The 18,752-nt window shown below is 37.7% G+C and overlaps 1 long non-coding RNA gene across 3 annotated transcripts; it reads right to left on the minus strand.

Annotated features, from left to right (window-relative positions):
• Nucleotides 1–190: 190 nt before the first annotated feature.
• On the minus strand, nucleotides 191–17,847 carry LOC104909808 (uncharacterized). Of its 3 annotated transcripts, XR_004158937.2 has the most exons (5): nucleotides 17,653–17,847; nucleotides 17,355–17,569; nucleotides 16,044–16,212; nucleotides 1,348–1,423; nucleotides 191–407 (listed from the first exon to the last, which is right to left on the minus strand). It is a non-coding gene; the product is annotated as an uncharacterized LOC104909808 (long non-coding RNA). The 3 variants fall into 3 exon arrangements; XR_004158936.2 differs by lacking the exon at nucleotides 16,044–16,212 and having other exon boundaries at nucleotides 17,373–17,569; nucleotides 17,653–17,843; XR_004158935.2 differs by lacking the exon at nucleotides 16,044–16,212 and having other exon boundaries at nucleotides 17,653–17,843.
• Between the last annotated feature and the right edge of the window lie 905 nt (nucleotides 17,848–18,752).

Consider the following 18,752-nt stretch of genomic DNA (forward strand, 5'->3'; position numbering starts at 1 on the left):
CAGATTTTCCTAAAGACAAGTAGCACAATACAAAACAACTGAGGACAGCATGAGAGCTAAGGTAAGGTGACAGGTTTCAAGGCAATACTCTTCTTTTTGTGGCTGCAGTACGTCACGTTCAAAGGTTGTTGCACTGTTGCTATGATAAAAACCACATTTTTCTTGGCTACCTTAACACTCAGACAATCTATGATGTTTCAAATTCATTTATTTTAATTATTTGCCTATACTGATCACAGTGAAGGCAAAAGACAAAGTCACAACATTTCAGAGAGCTTTTAAGAGGTTGCTCTTCCGAAGTGAATATCTTTTCAGTTTTGTGCTGTCCTAATGCAGTTGATTCAAGTACTGTTTATTTTTTTGGGTATCCATATGATTTGTTGATTCGTTTTTCTTCTCCACATACCCTGCAGGAAAAGCAGATGGCAGACTCAGCACACAGGACATCTGTGTTAAAATAAAGACTGACAGTAAGTCTTACAGTTAAATAACTGTTCTAAGTAAGAAGTTAATTTCCACTTACGATCAGCAGCTTTTGTTATTTTAAAGAGAAAAAAAAAAATCAGACCTAGAGTCGTATTTATTACTAACCCTTCAACATGCCTTCCTATAAAAATAGCACAGAAGTGGTATTCATTTCTTCTTTAATTATGCATAAGGAATACTTTTTTCAGACTTTTCCCAGTTGGACAAGAGCTTCTAGATTCCATGAAAATGCTCAGTACACCTTAAAAAATTATTTTGATTTTATTGTGAGTGAAAGTTGCATGCTGAAAAATGGCATGTTTTAAACAAGCTAAGATAGCAACCAATTAACTGCAATCAGCTTTTAAAAAAATCCATTCATAAATGTTTGAAGCCATTAAAGTTTAAAAATGAAAAATCTGAGCCAAAGCCAATTGCTAATGTAAGAAGAAATTCCAAATTCAGGACAGATTATTTGATCTTCAGGGCTTCCCGCAAAACTAGTCATCTTTACTGAAGCTTTTGGAAGCTTTCAAAGAAGAACAGGGCTTCCATTGCTTTATTCTTCTCAACAAAAAACAGAGGAGAAACTCTTCACAAAGTGCCAGCATGCAATTTAACGATGTATTTGAAAAGTAAAAATAAGTGTTCTTAATAAGTTTAAAAAATAAATAATAAATTATATGAAATTTGTCTGCCTCTTGAAGGCTAGAGAGATTATTTGAACAGACAACACTCACCTGCTCTGTGGTTATGGGGTGTTGTGTGTCATTCCCACTTCACTAATGGTTATTTAAGAACACTTTTCAGCCAGTTTAGACTAAGAAAGATTCGAAATTAAAAATAAAATAAACAAAAGGTGTTAAGCTCACCCTGATTTACCTGAATCTGAACGAGTAGAACTTTATTTTTCTGTGTCTGTGTCTAAGCCACTCTTGTTCATTGCTTTTTCAAGTTCCTAAAAGTTTAAGGCAAAAGAAAATTAATATCCAGTAATGTAATTGAAATGGCTAGTTTTTCTGAATTGTGAGATGCTGGAGAAAGTAGTGACTCACTGTAGTTTTTGTAGGATTCTTTTTTCTTTTCCAGTTTGATTAAAATTACCATTGTAGCAACCACATGCTGCTGTTCAAATGAAACTGAAATACTATTATGCTCCAACTGCAATTGTCATCATTTTTGTTTAGTTAGCAAAATGTAATCAAGCTGTTTTTGAAATTGCTATCAATGTTCTTTCTTGCTAGGCTGCACGTTCTTCCCCACAAAAACTGATTATTACATTGAGAGTACATGTTAAAAAACAAGGCAAAGCCAGCAAATGGAAGTGTACCCAGAGGCTAGGGAGAGGCAAAGTTAGAAACAGCTACAATCAGATCCCACTGTCACCTTCTTCAGGGACATTACAAATAACAGATTAAGATTATTTTCATTTTCCCTTAATCATCCTTAATCATCATTGATGATTAAGATTCTCCACTCAGCACTGAGGAACAAGTCTCAGGATGTAGCTAGCTGTATTTTAAGGTTGTTTTTTTTTTTTTTTTTTTTTAAATCAGTTTAACACACACACACAACTATGAGGATGTTCCACCTGCACATTTACTAGTTATATTATTGAAGAAGTCCCATAAATATAACAATCTTTTGCTTTTCCCACCTAGGAAAAAAATGACTTTCCCCCATGTTACTGTTCAGAAAGAGCTGTCCTCTAGTTCTCTTCAGCTAGGTACTGTTCCTTCAAAATTGCACAGGGAACACTGAGCAATCTCCAAATGGCTGTAGGATTGATTAGCGTTTTTCTCTCCCTACTCCCTCAATCATGCTGTGTTACTCAGCCCTTCCATTCCCTCTCCACTGTGCCACCTCCTGCAGCACACTGCAAAATTAAATCAAGGCAAATTGGATTAAAAGGGTTATAAACCATGCATATTTAACTTGGATCAATTCTATAATCCAGTTCAAATAATTCTCATGTTCCATCATCCCAGTGGAGAGAAAGGTCTAGGAGTGAAAGGGAGCAGCTAAGGAAGCATGAGTTAGAACAAATACCTTCAGGTTTCTCTCCTCCCAGCAATGGGTTCATGAGGAAAGGCAGAATGCAATAAATGCAAGATGATTCTTGCTTCTCATCTGACTTAAACTGTAGAATGAAAACTAGGCTAAGTCCTTTCCCAAGTATTTGGTATTTTGCTAATCAACAGACAAGTGCCAGAAATGAAATGTGTCAACAGGAAATAAAATATTAGAAAACACAGCCTTGGGTTATAAGAAATCTTTTAATGTAAATAAATAGCATGCAGAAGAACACACTTCAGCTTCTTATTATATGTTCATTTTCACATCTTTTCCTTGGATGTTTTGAGTACTCAATCTTTACTGAATGGATGCATTCCAGAAAGAAAACATAAACATAGAGGTTAGTTGTGTAACAAGAATGCATAGTTTCAGTCATGAAAACTATTCCCCCAACTTCTCAAAAGCTTGCTTTGTCAAGATACATTTTCTTAGTGAACTTCTATTGCAGCTTTATTTTCACCCTGAATATAAAGGGTGATTTCAGGCTTAATTATCTTAATTACACAGACTAGTTTCTTTCCGTAACTATTCCTCACCACTGGCTTCAGAAATCTTCAAAAACAGTTGAAAATCTTTTCATTATTATCGTAAAAGCTGTATGTTAAAGAGGACAATTAAATATGTTGTAAAGCCAGCACTAAATCTTGCTTCTTGTGTGCATTTCTATTGAAGCCTGTAGGAGTTAGCATGGAAGTAAAATGAAATCATTATGTAATAGTTCTAAGGTTATGCAGTGGTTAAAGTCATAACAAAACACAGATGTACTCAAATGCAGCCAGGGTAACCAGCAATCAAATACAGAACACTGCTTTTTTGTACCTACAGAAATAAAATTACAGGAGGTCAAATCTATTGATACTTTTGTTTTAAATGTACAAAAGCTTGCCATTACGTCTGTGGATTTGCACTGGAAAAAAGAAAAACTTCATCTATAACCTGACACTCAATAGCAGCTCACAAGATGTACTAACTTGAAAAAGAGAAAAAACACTCTTGTATTGTATACACGGTCGCTAGGTGACCACTAAGTGCAGAGCTCTTCTTTCAAGCATTCAAAGGCAGGAAGGGCTACAAAGATCAGACATATAGGCTGTAACTACAGTTTGTACGGGGTGACTAGTTCTGTAACACTCTTTTAACCTCACTGTGAAAAGAGGTGGTATACTTATCTGCATGGCAGCTGTACCAAAATCAGCCTCTGCTGTAAGAACATCAGGACAGAACATAGGAGCACAGTTTGGATATATGCTGTATACATCGCTGCTAATTATAAAGATCCCTGGGTCTTAATGGAGTGGACCATAACATGACCCAAGAGGTCCTCCTCATCCTTCACATCTGAAATGGATTTTGATTACCTACTGATGGAGCTGTGCTGCACCCTAAACTTTTTGTGGAAACGTTGAAAACGACAAGAACATTACTTCAAATCAAAGGATAATCTCTTTTTATCTTCAGAAGAGCTGTTTCACTACGATAAATACCTGGATGTATCTAGATCAGTTCCAGCAGAAATAAAAAAATCTCTTAATGAACAAGATCCAAGTGCTACTTTATTACAGAAATGTCAGCAAAGGATAGAACAAGAAGCTGACCAGAAGTTCAAAAGTGAAAAAACCCCCACACAATTCCAAGGTTTAATTAGAGGTCCCAGGTATTGATGTGTTCTGTTACACTTATAAAAAACACTCATCTCTCCAAAATGAAATGTTACAGAGCAGCCCTGAACAAGAGAGATACCTCCTGTATCAGGTGCTGTAAGTTGTGATATTTGGGTGTTGATTTCTTGTTTCTTCATAGGCTGTATAAAAAACATTCACACACAACCAGTCTGAGGAATTTCCATGGACATTTCAAAACAAACAAACAAAAAAAAAACCAACGTTATCAGCCCATGGTAAGCTCAGTTCTTCCAGAAAATACCATTTTCAGTGTGTAGAAGTAAACAAAGGCCTGAGAGACTCTCTTTTCAATAAACAAATAAGTAAACAAATAAATGAAATGAGGCAGCATTCCAAAAAGGCTGCTGTCACCTCAGTAATGCTTCAGTCCACATTTTTAAACTGCCAAATAAATTATCCTAACGGTTTAACAGTTAAGACTTCCAAGTTCAGCTGGATAGAACTCAGCTTCTGACTCATGATCACTAACAGGACAGCTGGAGAGGTTAAAGACATCTGACAAAGACATTTTGAGTCTACTTAAAGCATATAATCAGTAGGATTTTAATCTGAGCCCAGTCCTTTGAATTCCCATTTGAAATAACTCATGTGAATTGGACAACATTGTATTTATGGGCTAGCATGAGGATTTGAAGAAAAGAGTGCATCACAGAGGAAGGGTCTGCAGAAATAAATAAGACAGATATGCTCTTAGGAAAAAAAAAAAATGGTGGATTAACCACACTTACATACAGATATGCTGGAATGACACATCACACATAAGACTTACTGTCCTGAGCAATCTGCCAAAGAAGATCCAAGCCTGGATACAGTGCTCATTTGAGTGCTGGAGGGTTCTATTTATTGACTACCTTCACCCGGTTCCAGATAGAAACAACATTGGTTCTGCCTACTTCTTTCTTGATGGAATCTAGATTTGTGCCAGTTATATGGTAGTTTCTGCTCACCCCTGACCAGCTGTCAATGAGAACAATATGCCCATTTACAAGTTTAAAGCTATTTGAAGCTGACAAACAGCACAGAAAGTCATAGTCTTCTGCCTTGAGGGGAAGAAAAATAAAATCACAGAGTGTTAGAAAACACAGGTTACAGAATTATTACTACATTCAAGATTGTGGGTGGATGCTGATCTACTGTTCAGATACTGTTCTGGAACTGGCAAAGACTACAGAGTATAGCTATGAACAATTGTTTACACAAGATTTATCAAATGAAGCATGCAGACAACAGAAAATAAATACAAAATTAAGAAACTGTAGCTGCATATGTGAAATGAAGGATCAGCAATTAGGCAAAAGGATTTACAAGAGCCATCATGAGTTGACAAGACATTGAATGCCAGGCCAGTTCTACTTACTATTTTATCTCTTCTCTAAAGAGAAAGCTTGCTAGGGCAATTTATCAGATCATTGGCATGGAAATAAATGGAAAAAAAAAAAAACAACAGAAACACTACTTCTAGCTCTGTCACCAGTTTTCCCCACTGCCAGGTCACAAGATCTTAGATTCTTGCTTAACTGCAGGCTTAAACACAAGGCTCTCCCAGAGCAAACATTACTCTGAAGTATGCTCAATAATTCTAAGGAGTCCACTGCTAAAAGCACAGCTTGTGAGTCACAGAATAGTTGAGGTTGGAAGGGACCTCTGTAGGTGATCTGATTGCTCCTACTCCACTGAAGCAGGGCCACCTACAATAGGGTGCCCAGAACATCATCCAGATGGATTTTCAAGATGCCCCCAGAAGATGACTACAACCTCTCTGTGCCAGTGGCTTGTTCACTTGTGCAGCATAGAAATGCTCCTTGATGGTCAGGGAGAACCTCTTGTATTCTGGTACTAGGCACCACTGAAAAGAGCCTGGTTCTGTCTTTTCTGTACCCTTCCCCTTCAGGTATCCATAGGCACTGATGAGATTCTCCCCAAGTCTCTTTTTCCCCACCATAGAGCCTGCTTTAGCAACAGGGAACTGTATATTAGTTTAAGGACCAATGTTTTAGTTTAGCAATAAAACTTTCCGATTTTGGATGACACCCAGGCTGAACAGCCACTCCTTATAAAAGAAACGCTCCAGTCTCCTCACCATCTTTGTGGCACTACCACAAAGTAGTGGCACGTGGGCTCCTACCAGTAGGTCCATGTCTCCCTTGAATAAGGGCCCAGAACTGGACACACGCTCCAGGCGTGGCCTTACCAATGCTGAGCATAGAGTTACAGACACCTCTGAGCTTGTTAATATTGTCAGATCAGTAACTACTGAGATAATGCAGGAAAAGGTGTCAACCACTGCTACTTTTCAAGTACAGGCTTTTTCTACAAATTCCAGAAATAACACTTCATTTGGAACCAAGATTATCCAGTGAAAACCAACCACCTGTCAGAATATATAAATTACTAGCTCAGTTATATCTAACAGGCATGTATCTTCCTCCAGCTTCCTTCATTTCACCATGACTTGCAAAAACAGAACAAAGCAAGACAGTCAGATTCTTTTTAAGTCACATAGGACTGGTTTTACATTGACTTCCCTCAGTTTTACACAGCCCTAATCTTACAGCATCTCCCTTCCACAAAATACTAGGCATTCCACAAGAAAAAAAATAAATAAATCAGATTTACTCCTAAAGATGCTTTCGACATTTGACAAATACTTATTTTAGATGAAAAGCTTCTATTAAAAGTTTTAGTTAAAAACTGGAAGTTACTTGATTTTGGAGGTGGTGTTGGAGCGTGTTTGGCCCAAATACACAACAAATTTTCCAGGTTTGATTTTTATTGTTAATGACTTAACACATTAGTATCTTTGCATCATCATTCTATGTATTTTTAAAATCATTTATAGACAGATGGACTGCAAGGAATGTGAATAAGGAAAGCCAGCTCATGCTGTAGGGAGGAACACATGGTTCTGGCATACTAAAAATAAAAAGAAAGCATTAACACACCATATGCTGCAACAGCAAGTAGTATTAGATGTGTTCCAATAACACCAGTGATGGTAAAAGTTCAGACCTACTAAAAAAAGTTGACTTGTCAGCTACCTCTGCCAGTCATGTGATTCACTGTAAAAACTCATTCATCTATATCTAATGATTTGGTTTCTTTCATTTTACATAAACATTAGGATAATATGCCTAGTTAAAGAGTTATCCTTATGAACAAAGTTATTAGACATGTCAGAAAAATTGAAATACATCTGCCAAAACAAATTCCAGTTTATACACGGACCATGACTTAAATTACTGGCTTTGCACTGCAGCTGCAGTATCTGCCTATGCTGAAAGCCCTGTTCTAAAGTCTGCATTAACACTACTATGTAGACACACATTCCATCTCTAGCTGTGCAACAGAAGCAGTAAAAAAAATAAAATAAAGGGAGCTCTTCACTAAAGTAATTGCTTGTAAGATCCTTTGTTATCACAAAGCAAAGTAATTTCACCTCTGGTAATTTTCAAGTAACTTCAATAGTTTGGAAACCACAGGCAACACAGGTCTAAGAACATAGCTTCTATGCAAGCACATAGTAAGCACTCAAATCTTTTTTTTTTTTTCTTTTTCTTTTCTTTTCCTATGCTTTCAAACTGAGGATAGCAAGCACAAATGGATTATTTTTTAGAATATGTCAGTTAATGATCTTCTGGGAGAAGGCTAAAATGACTTAGGAGAAGCAAATCTTTTAGGCAATAGAAACGGTTAAAATTGCTACACAACAGACAGGATCTACTGAAGGCAGCATGGGTGGAAATGGGTGAAGAACTCTTAATTTAGTGCCACCACATCCTTGGGCAAATCTTAATTTGTTCTTCCAGTTTACAAAATGATGGTAACTTTAGGACTGACGACAAAAGTTCTCAATCTCAATCTTGCTGAAGTGCTCATTCATTATTACAGTAACCATCTCCAAGTAGAAATATACACATGAAGACAATCACTACACTTTCTGTAGTTTTTCTTCTTTTCTCTTGGTGTCAAAACAGAAATTTGCCAATAAACTTTAGTCATCTCCTTCGTATCAAAGTCATTGAAGCAGAAAATAAAAATAGGACCCCTTTGCTCAACAGCTCTAACTGCAGCCCACCAGAAAACAGGGAGGGAGGAAATGCAATAGATTTAATCCACATTAAAAAGCATCAGTAAATCATCATTCTGCAGTTTAGCCTGCAAGGTGACCTAACATCAGCAAAAACACGTTTAAGAGTGTTTTCCATCAGTGACATATGTTGAGGAAAGGTAGATTTTAAATAAAAGACCCATGGTTTAGGTTTTGTAGATTTTACCTGAAGGGTTTTAAGTATACTGAACTATTTAGAAGTACAGCTGATTCAAGGCAAAAAAAACCTCTACATTTGTCACATTTCAGAAGATAAGTTTTGTTAGCATCCAGTGATTATACAAAGTCTGGAGAACAAAATAAAACCAAAGCAACTCAGTGGTTTATTCGATAATATTTAGTTTATTACACAATAAATTATTCAAGTGAAGTTTAGATTGTTCAAACAATGTGAAGAGACTACTGCTACAGGCACAAGCAGGGAAATGAGGATACTTCACAGCAACAGAAGGTGCTAAGATGCCCTTGCTTCAATGTTACTAAAGGGACAACGAAAGGAATAGATCTGTAGTTTGCTTTATCTCAGTGTATATATTGCAATGTACGAGGACTTCATACTTCAGTTTCTGGTAAGAAATTGGTGGTCTATATTAAAAGAGCAGCATCAATAAGGACTAAGAATAGGCCTCCTAATACGGCATTTCCAGATTCAGAAATTTGATATAGTGGATTTATGGAAATTCCTACTCAAAAGAAAAGGATTTGTGATATTTTGATCATAACCACTGCACTGTATCCAATTTTTGTTATTTAACTGTTTAACTGTTAGATTGTTACTAAACTGTTAGTCTTCTTGGCAATTGTTAGGGAACCTTGGTGAGCAAATAGTCAACTTTCTTATTCAAACAGCTTGAGCAGAAAACAATAGCTTAATATCTGTCTCTGACATGACTGTAATCCTCTGACGAATAGAATTATGAGGCCACCACATTATTTTTCCTACCACATTTTCACCAAGGCACACTTTTTCTGCAGTCTTTCAAAAAACTCATTTCATCCTTAAAGGCTCTAAATTTCATTTCAATCAATACTACTTAGTTGTGCTATGAGTTTTCATTGAATAAAGCTTTTCAAACCAATCCAGAAAACAGATCTGATAAACTGAATAATCCCATTAACAATCCCAAGAATTTCAAAATGAAGTTTTCTTTAAGTAAGTTCTATCCTTGCTTACAACCCCATATAACACTTATGTAAAAGAAGTCTTCCTCAGTATTTCAGGTAAATCATTAAAGAGCAGCGCTAAATACAAGTGTTCAAGTTCAAAAAATTAATATATTTTCCTAAGTAGCCTAAGGCTACCATTCCCATACATTGACATTATTGTGCTAATGATATAGTGTGACTACTAAAATAATTTTCCAGTGCTTAAAGGTTGCTGGTTTCAAGAAGTGCCATTTCATTTCTGCACAACTACAGAATCCTAAAACAAGCCAGGCTAGAAGAAACTTTGAATGATCATCTAGTTAGTCCAACTTTTAATAGGAAATGGGAGTCAAGATGGTATTATTCACCACTCTGCCCAGTTATGTCCTCAAAACCTTCCATGTGGACATCAACTCACTGATAGAATCTTTTTTTAGCATCCTGGTTTCAGCTGCGACAGAGTCGGTCTTCATAGTATCTGATATGATGCTATGTTTTGGCTTCAGGAGAAAACAATGCTGATAACATACCAATGTTTTAGTTGTTGCTGAGCAGTACAGATCCAAGGATGTTTCAGCTTCTCCTACTGCCCTGCCAGCAAGGGGATCTAGGGGTGCAAAGAACTATGAAGGGATAGAAGTAAGACAGCTGACCCAGACTGGATAAGGGGACATTCCACACCATATGACATCATGTAGAACTATAAAACTGAGGGAGATGGCTGGGAGAAGCAGCTGCTGCTCAGGGACAGGCTGAGCATCAGTCAGCAGGTGGTGAGCAATTGCACTGTGTATAATTTGTTTTCTAAGTATACATAAAGTAATGAGATATATAACGGTAATGATATACCAATATATTTATATTTATCATTACTAATGTTTTTCTCCTCCTCCTTTTCTATCTTAGTAAGTAAGTAATTTTCACTTCAACTTACTAGATCTACTTTGGTTTCCTCTCACCTTCGATTCTCTCCACTTATCCCACTAGGAGCAAGCAGCTGTATGGTGCTAAGCTGCCTGTCAAGTTAAACCACAGCATACAGTAAATGTAAAATTATTCTTATGATAGTAAGTTGAATGCTTAAAAATAAATAGATTTCATAAGAACATTAATTTAAAGTAACCATATGTAGATGTTAACAATTACTGACAAAGAAGACAATTTGAGAATGTAATGAAAAACCTCACTTTTTTCAATCGGTTTATCTCAAAAATACAACAGAACGTAAAAGACATGATCTAATTAAGTATTTTTTTTTAAACTTTTTATTTTCAAATGTTGACTATCCCAAAACTGCATTAATACAGATCTCATAAAGCAAGATATCAAAAGTTACTGACTTGTCAGCTGCATACATTCCTTACTGTTTGTGAGTAAGATTATTTAAATCTTACATTGGTAAAAAGAAAAAGCACTACATGAGTTTCATTATCTGTATCAGCATTATTTTAAGACTATGAAAAGTGGTGGTGATTACTAAAGTAAACTATTAAAGAGACAGAGCTCAAGGGAAAATGAAAAGTCTTTAAGTATATAAAGAACAAACTTCCTTGGGATGTGCTGAGAAGTAGTGACTAACCACTGTGCTCATTAATATAACATCTAACATCTATATATAAACTATGAACTCAAGCATAGATTGACAGTAGCTCCAGCCAAGACTGAGCAAGTATATGCTCTACAACACCAGGAAAGAACTATTAATAAGAGATAATGGTTTAAGAGGTTCTCTGCAAGCAGTTCTTGAGCAGGCACTGTTGGATTGCAGCTTAATTTTTTTTTTTTTTTTTTTTTTTCTTTTGTAGGCCCAGAGTTTGGCTACAGGACTGTAAACTAATGATCTGGAAAATAATAACAAGAGGTCTATTCATGGGCTTTTACCAGTCAATAGTTATTAATGAGCAATGCTACTAGGTATACTGTATACTGGTGGACAAAAAAGCTATACATGAGCCAGCTAGAAATTAGTGGTTGTAGCTCAGAAAGCCAATTGTACCTTTTGCTACCTTAAAAAACAAACAAACAAGCAAGCAAGCAAAAACAATGTGTGGCCAGCAGTGAGGGAAACTAATGTCCCCTTCCATTCCACTATTGTGAGACCCTATCTGGACTACCGTGTTTAGCTCCGGGTCCCCCAGCACAAGAAGAACATAGAGCTGTTGGAGCAAGTCCAGAGGAATCCATAGAGATGATGATAGGGCTGGAGCACCTCTCCTACAAAGAAACATTAAGGGAGCTGGGCTTGTTGAGCTTGGAGAAGAGGAGGTTCCAGGGAGGCCTCCTCTGTGGCCTTCCAGTATCTAAAAGGGACTTCTAGGAAAGATGGGGAAGAACTCTTTACTAGAGGTTGCCATGACAGGACAAGTGGTAATGATTTTAAATTAAAAGAGGGTAGGTTTGGATTACATTTAGCAAAGGTGTTTTTTTGTTTGTTTTGTTTGTTAGTTTGTTTGTTTTTGGTGAGCACTGACTACCCAGAGAAACTGTGGGTGCCCCATCCCTGGAGGTGTTCAAGGCCAGGATGGATAGGGTCTTGAACACCCTGATTTGGTAGATGGCAGCCCGTAGCACGGGTGGAGAGGTTGAAACCAGATGATCTTCAAGGAACCTTCCAACGTAAGTCTTTTCCTAGAATTACAGAATGGCTGCTTAAGGATATAAGCAAAGAATCCCACGCAATAACACATGTTCTTATTCACCTAAACCATAATATTGCTTATAAGTCCCTACAGTTCACATTTGCATCACACCATTACACCAGTATACTCCTGTACCTCTGTCATTGAGAAGTGGACATAACCACATGACTTTAATCTATCTAAAATTTTGTATTGGCATCACTCAGCAGCGATGGCTAATCACTGCCTCAGATCTGATGCCTCACTTGCTTATGCTTTGTATCAAGAGCTTCCTTGCAAGGAAACTTTTTCCACAGAAAGCTCAGAAAGCTCAAAGGAAACATTTCAGTAGCTCTCAGTACTGCTTAACATTGGCAGGAAAAAAAAAAAAAAAAAAGTTCTGTAATTAACACTAAACTCTTCAAATGAAAATGGAGAAGATCTAGGGAGATAGAATAGAGGAAGAGATCATTACTGATGCAGCCTAAAACACCAGTTAAATTGCTTTTCAATTTAGCTACTTATCTCAAGTAGGAGATACACCTTACATAAAATAGACATCATCAACAAGTTTGTAGTATCCTTCACTTGGTAAGTAACAGACAGCAATAAAGGTTATCGCCTGAAGTATTTGTCTGCTTGTGAAAATAATTGAGTTAAAGCAAAACAAAATGTGACAAATATTCTGATAAATTATACATGCTTGTATACAAAGCACGAGTGACCTTTAAGGCTCCTACAGTTATTAAACTGGATCTCATTTATAAAAGCACATACTAAAGCAATGTTGAAAGATAGCAAAAGCAGTCCAAAAATCAAAGTCTTCATTTCAAGACAGACAAACTAAATTTGGATTCAAAATTTACTTAACAGAAAGACTGTTGATCAAAGCATGATTAATCACATCTTGAATATAAAAACCCTAGAGCCGAAATTAGTGCACACAGCACAGTGGGGACTGGAAAGTATACATAGTATGTAGCATGTTGGTCAGTTTTGATGATGGTTGCCACGTTGTTGCAGCCTTGTATTAACAAGACTGCAAGTCAGGCAGTGTTTCCATGGAGATGTAATACCTTTTATTAGACTAACGTAGATGGAAAAAAGATCTGATGTGTGTCTAGGCACATAAACTCTTGAGGTCACTGTGTGACCTAAAGCTTGCCTAGAACCATGTCTCATTATAAGTCAGCCTAATAAAAGATGATTACCTCCCTTCATAAGCCTTGTCCAATATATATTATTATACCAAGTGCAGTCTCCGGGAAGAGATGATAGCAGAGATCAGGATACTGGTTTAGTATGAGTCACGTACAGTGACCACTCTTCAATACAACACATCATCTCTCAAAACTGTTGCAGCCTTTCATTGAAATGTCATTAGCAGACAAAAAACAACAACAAAAAAAAAAAAAAAAAAGAAACAAAAAAACAACCTACAAACTATGCCTAACAAGCAGAAAGCTCTCAGATACAGAGTAACACGACAGCACATTTGGGGAACTACTTAGATTGAAGGAGTCTAAGCCTGAAACACTAAGGAAGAAGGCAGCAGAACCAGGAAGAATTTCTCAGGAAATTGGGAAAACAAAATTTTCTTACTGCAGTGTTTATTTTTAAAAAAAAAGGTTCCTATATTACAGGAGTTTCTCTTAGAGAGAAGAGCCAACATAAGCTAAGTAGCAACCCAATGTAAATAGATGGCAGTTGGAGAAAGAAAGTCCAAGCTAGTCACCTTCTCAGCACTCTGAATTAGCTTTAGTGGTTGGCTCTTTAAGGAAGTATTCAAATGCCCTGAAAAGGTCTCAGTGAGATACCAGTTTTCAACTAGTTCCTTAGCTTTCATTACCAAGATTTTTCTGAGAAAAGCATCAAGTCACACTAGAACAAGTTAGGCATTTCAAGTTTCCCAGCTTTATTTCACAATAAAGGATATAAGCCTCTGCTTAAGATATATTCTCATAACACAGCTGCACATCCGACAGCTCTTCAACAAGTATTATGCATTTTATAACTGATATTACATTAGGTTGCTCATCTTGAAAACTTTTCCTGTTCTACCCTCCAAATACTTCAGGATACAGAAGCCATGGGCAAACTTGACTGCAACCAGAATAACGTAACAGTAATAGTAGTAAATGGCAATCTCCATTCTAGTGTCTGGTAAATGTTTCTCATACTGCAGAGATGACTGTGACCAATCAGAGAGCAAGACTAGATGGCATCCATCCATCTAAACGTTTCTAAGACCACATGGAAGTATAATATTTAAAAACAATGAACAAAGCAAGGATATTGCCTGAGTACGTAAGATTAAGATATTTTTCTTTTTGACAGCAACTCTCCTTTCATAAAGGAGTGGTATTAGCATTTGCCAAAATCATATTGTTCTTGATTTGCTAAGCTCCTCATATTGAAAAACATTATGAAAATAACCTAAAAAGAAAAGTCAGAACTTGAATTGTAGCATCTCTTTGTGTAAATAGGAAGGACAAACAAAAAAGTCAAGACCTGCATTAGCAAAGACAACAATATACTCAGCTGTTAGAACTGGACACAGTCAAGGCTCTTGCAATCTTCTGGAAGAAAAAAAAAATAACAACAAACAAAACACAAAAGCTATACAAAGATCCAAACCAAGCAAACCACAAACAAACTGAAGTTGATCCCAAATGGATCAAGGCAGTGGGAAGAGGTGAAATAGAGAAGAAAATCTCCCTTTTGAAATTCGATAGTCCAAGGTAATACTCAAATACAAATAATAATTGCAGTTTTCAAGTTTGGACAAAACTCTAAAGTCATTTGAACAAACAAACAAGAAGCCTTCACCACACCTTCTCAAAGAAAAAAAAAAACAAAAACTTAAGGCTATATTTTCTGTTTCTCCAAGTGACTACTGTCTAGATCAACTGCAAGTCAACTGAGCTACTCATCTTGATATCCACTGAGAAACTACTAGAAACAAAAAGTCTCTAATATACAAGTTCTCCAGCGTAAGTCAAAGTAATCCAGCACTTGAAAACTCTTATACTTCCTTCCTCTAGTCAAAAAAAACTAAACCCACAATTGAGGAACTAAGAAGGACAGCAGGTTTTGGTAGTAAAAAAAATTAAGAGGAGGAAGATGTTAAAGAAATTGAAAGTGGAATACATGACAATTGTACTTCACCATAACCAGACAAGCTTATATTAGGCTATGTAAACATAAACCTACACTCTTTTTCCTCACTCCTACACAATAGCTTCTTTTTTTCAGATAGTATAGAATATCTTTTCAGATAGACTTTTTATAATCATTTCTAAAGATTGCCAACAAATTTTAACAACGTAACAGGAAAAGTTCTTCATATATTAAGATGAATATAAAAATTAACGACAGAAGCAGCTGAATGCAAAAAACTCACAAATAGGAGCCTTAACATTGATATGAAACTTACCATAGTATTGAGAACACTTTTTTTTCCAATAGGAAAAGATAGATCGTTTACTCAGACAATTTGTGGTAAAAAAAGAAAACAGAATGCCACTATGGCACCACTTTGAATGCATCTATCAGAAAATTAGTTAATTAGAACAGTTTTGCTGGTTTGAGTGAACAGCTTACATATTTATGGAAATGCTTCTAAATTGCATTCTAAAGAGCAAAGAGAAGCTTTCTAGAAAAACTGAAGTGGAAGGAAACTCTGATGAGTGCTGATGAAATAAACTTACAATCTTTAGGAAGAGGAACACCAGACCAAAAACATAATTAAAACAAAAAAAAATTTAGAGAATTGATAAGTCAGATCTTCTCAGATGCAAAAATGCTGTATATCACATTAATGAATTAGAAAGTAGATACAGAATCAAATTGTTTGAATTGGAATGGACCCATAAAGGCCATCTAATCCAACTCCACTGCATTGAACTGGGATACCCATAGATAGCTCAGAGCCTAGTCCAGACTGACCTTGAACATCTCCAAAGACAGGGCTTCCACCATCTCTCTAGGTATCCTGTTCCAGTGCCTCAACATCCTTACTGTAAAATATTTCTTCCTTATATCTGGTGTAAGTTTTCCATCATTTCAAACTAGGGGCATACTCTAAAGTCTCTTGAGGTCATTTACGAGAGTTGCTCTTCAGGAAAAAAAAAAAAAAAAAAAATAAGTGAAGAAAAGAAAAAGGAACAAAACACCATCAACAAAATCCAATAAGCCAAAAATAACAATCCACACCGAGAAGAGAAAGAGTGATAGACAAAAGATTCAGATGCATTAAAGTTTCAGATAGATGCCAATACTATAAAGGCATTTGGGCAACTTTCCATGCTCTCTTTTAAGGGGGAAGTCACATTTATCCTGTGGATCTGTTATGGATTATAATGCTCAATACTAGTCATATTATTTCCATATTTACATGCTGTATTGAAATTACCACAGCACCACATCCGACAAAAACTTGCAAGCACCACTAATTTATACCAGACATGTTATTTAAGAGGTGCATTGAGGAACCCTAATACATTTCAGTTACAGAATAATCCACAAAAATAACATGGAAAAGCTTAGAATCTTTTAACAACTTACAGAATTTCAGAACCATAATATCTTAGAAGTGAGTGACAAATTGTTTTCTCACAACTCTTTTAGAATTGAAATGTCTAATTTCACTTGATTTAACTGAACACTAAGTATTATTCAAACCTACACTATATTTTTGTCATCACATGGTGAGGTTTCTGGAATCAGAGTAACTGAAAGGCAGCATTGCATTGCCTCTTGGTCAAAGAAGACTCCATCAGTAGGGAAAATGGAAGGAAAGACTTCAACTCCTTTTTTCCTCCCAGCACACATAAATCTCAAACAACAAAGATGTAAGGGTGGTGATAAAGAACAAGGGCCGCAGTTAACCAGCCTGACTTACTTAGTGACAACTCTGAAAGTTACCGAATAAAAAACATACAGTCTGACCATAAACCAAGATCCTCTCCTTTCAGTGACAACCAGAAAACACCTGTCAGTATGCAAGATTTAAAAAAGTAATGAACAGAAAAATCTAGTCTCAAACCAAGCAGACCATCAGCAAAGGCTGCCCATTTATCACAGTTCTGAAGTCCTATTTGCTACAAAAACTGTGTCTCAATAGCATACTGTGCCTCTTTGTCTCTCAAGTGACACAAACCACACATTAAACAGATCAACCAGAACTCACTGTCCTTGACACGTCTTCTTACATGCAACTTCTCTGAATTCCTACTCTTCCTCCAACCACTAATTTACCTTTCAGCTCCAACTCACTTGGGGTGCAGTCAAGCTGTGCTGCACCTGTCTTGAAGGGCCCTATCCCTCTCCAGAGGACACTGAAGTAAAGACACGCATTGTGCAGACTTCACAAAGGCACAGGACAGCTGTTACCCGTGATCAGCTGTTATCTGTGAATGCCAGCACAACTGATCAGCCGCAGCCACCGCGATACCTCTGACCTTCTGAAAGTTCTGAAAGACAAAAAGAAAAAAAGGAACCAGAATGAGAAAGGCAAATATAATATCAATCGGCACGTTTCATCCCAAGCACTCACATCTGCGCCAGCGTGATCGCCCTTCAGCCCCTCGCAGGGCAAGGGCCACCCGCACAGCTCGGCTCACTCCCCCGGCAGGCAGAGATAGCGGCTGCGCTCGAAGCAGGGCAGAGAGGCGAAGCTCTGACTCTTCTTCCCCCATGCCCTCCGGCAGATGTCACCCGGAATGCGGTCGTCTCATTTCCCCACATTGCTCCGGTCACTCACTGCGGCCGCGCTTCGGTTCGGGGATCCTCCAGCTACGCTCGGACACAGCCCGATGCTGCTCCCGCTTTACTCCGCTCAGCCCGGCGGAGAGCGCCCCACAGCGGCCTCTCGCCGCATGGACACCAAAAAGAGCCGCGCAGCGAAGCGCTAACCACTACTTCCCATCCCTGAGAGGGGCGGAGGAAGCAGACGTACTGAGCCGGGGCGGAAGTGGCAGCAAAAGGAAATCGTGCCCTTAACCAAGATGGTGTAGGGAGACCGCCCTTAGTAGGGTGTGTGAGCATCGCTGCCTCATTGCCTGCGCGCAGGTGTATGTGGTTGCTCAAGTGCCCGTAGCATTGCAGTTCTTTGCAGTTCTCTAATATTTTCCTCCTGCTGGCAATTCGTTTTAATTGATATTGTGCTCTTCCTGTGTGCCTCCTGTGCCTGGGAGCTCACAGCCTTGCTATACGTTTGGCCCCTACCTGTTTTCTGTCTGTTCCTGTGTGCAGCCTGCCTGGCTCATGCTTTTCTCCCTGCTGCTGCATGGTGAAGTTAGTAGTAACTTATTGTGGGTGTGTTAAGAATTAAACATTTGTTAGTGATGGTGTTACAACTTCTGTGCTAGGAAAAGGGCTACCCAGTCTAGCCAGCAAGAGAACTGTACATGCTGAATGGTATGTGTTGCCACTGTTTTCATGTTTTACACATTTCCATATGGCAGAATAAGTAACCTGCATGTAGCAAACGGGATTTAAAATTCTTAAGCTTTATCCCCGAGGATATGGGGGTTCTGGTTGACAGCGAGTAGAACGTGAGCCAGCAGTGTGCCCAGTTAGCCATACCCTGGGGTGCAGGGTACCAGGCCCAGCATTGCTGCCAGATTTCAGGGGGTGTGGGTTGTCCTCTCTGGT

Source organism: Meleagris gallopavo, chromosome 2 (genome assembly GCF_905368555.1).
Source record: "Meleagris gallopavo chromosome 2, MGAL_WU_HG_1.1, whole genome shotgun sequence".
NCBI lineage: Eukaryota > Metazoa > Chordata > Aves > Galliformes > Phasianidae > Meleagris > Meleagris gallopavo.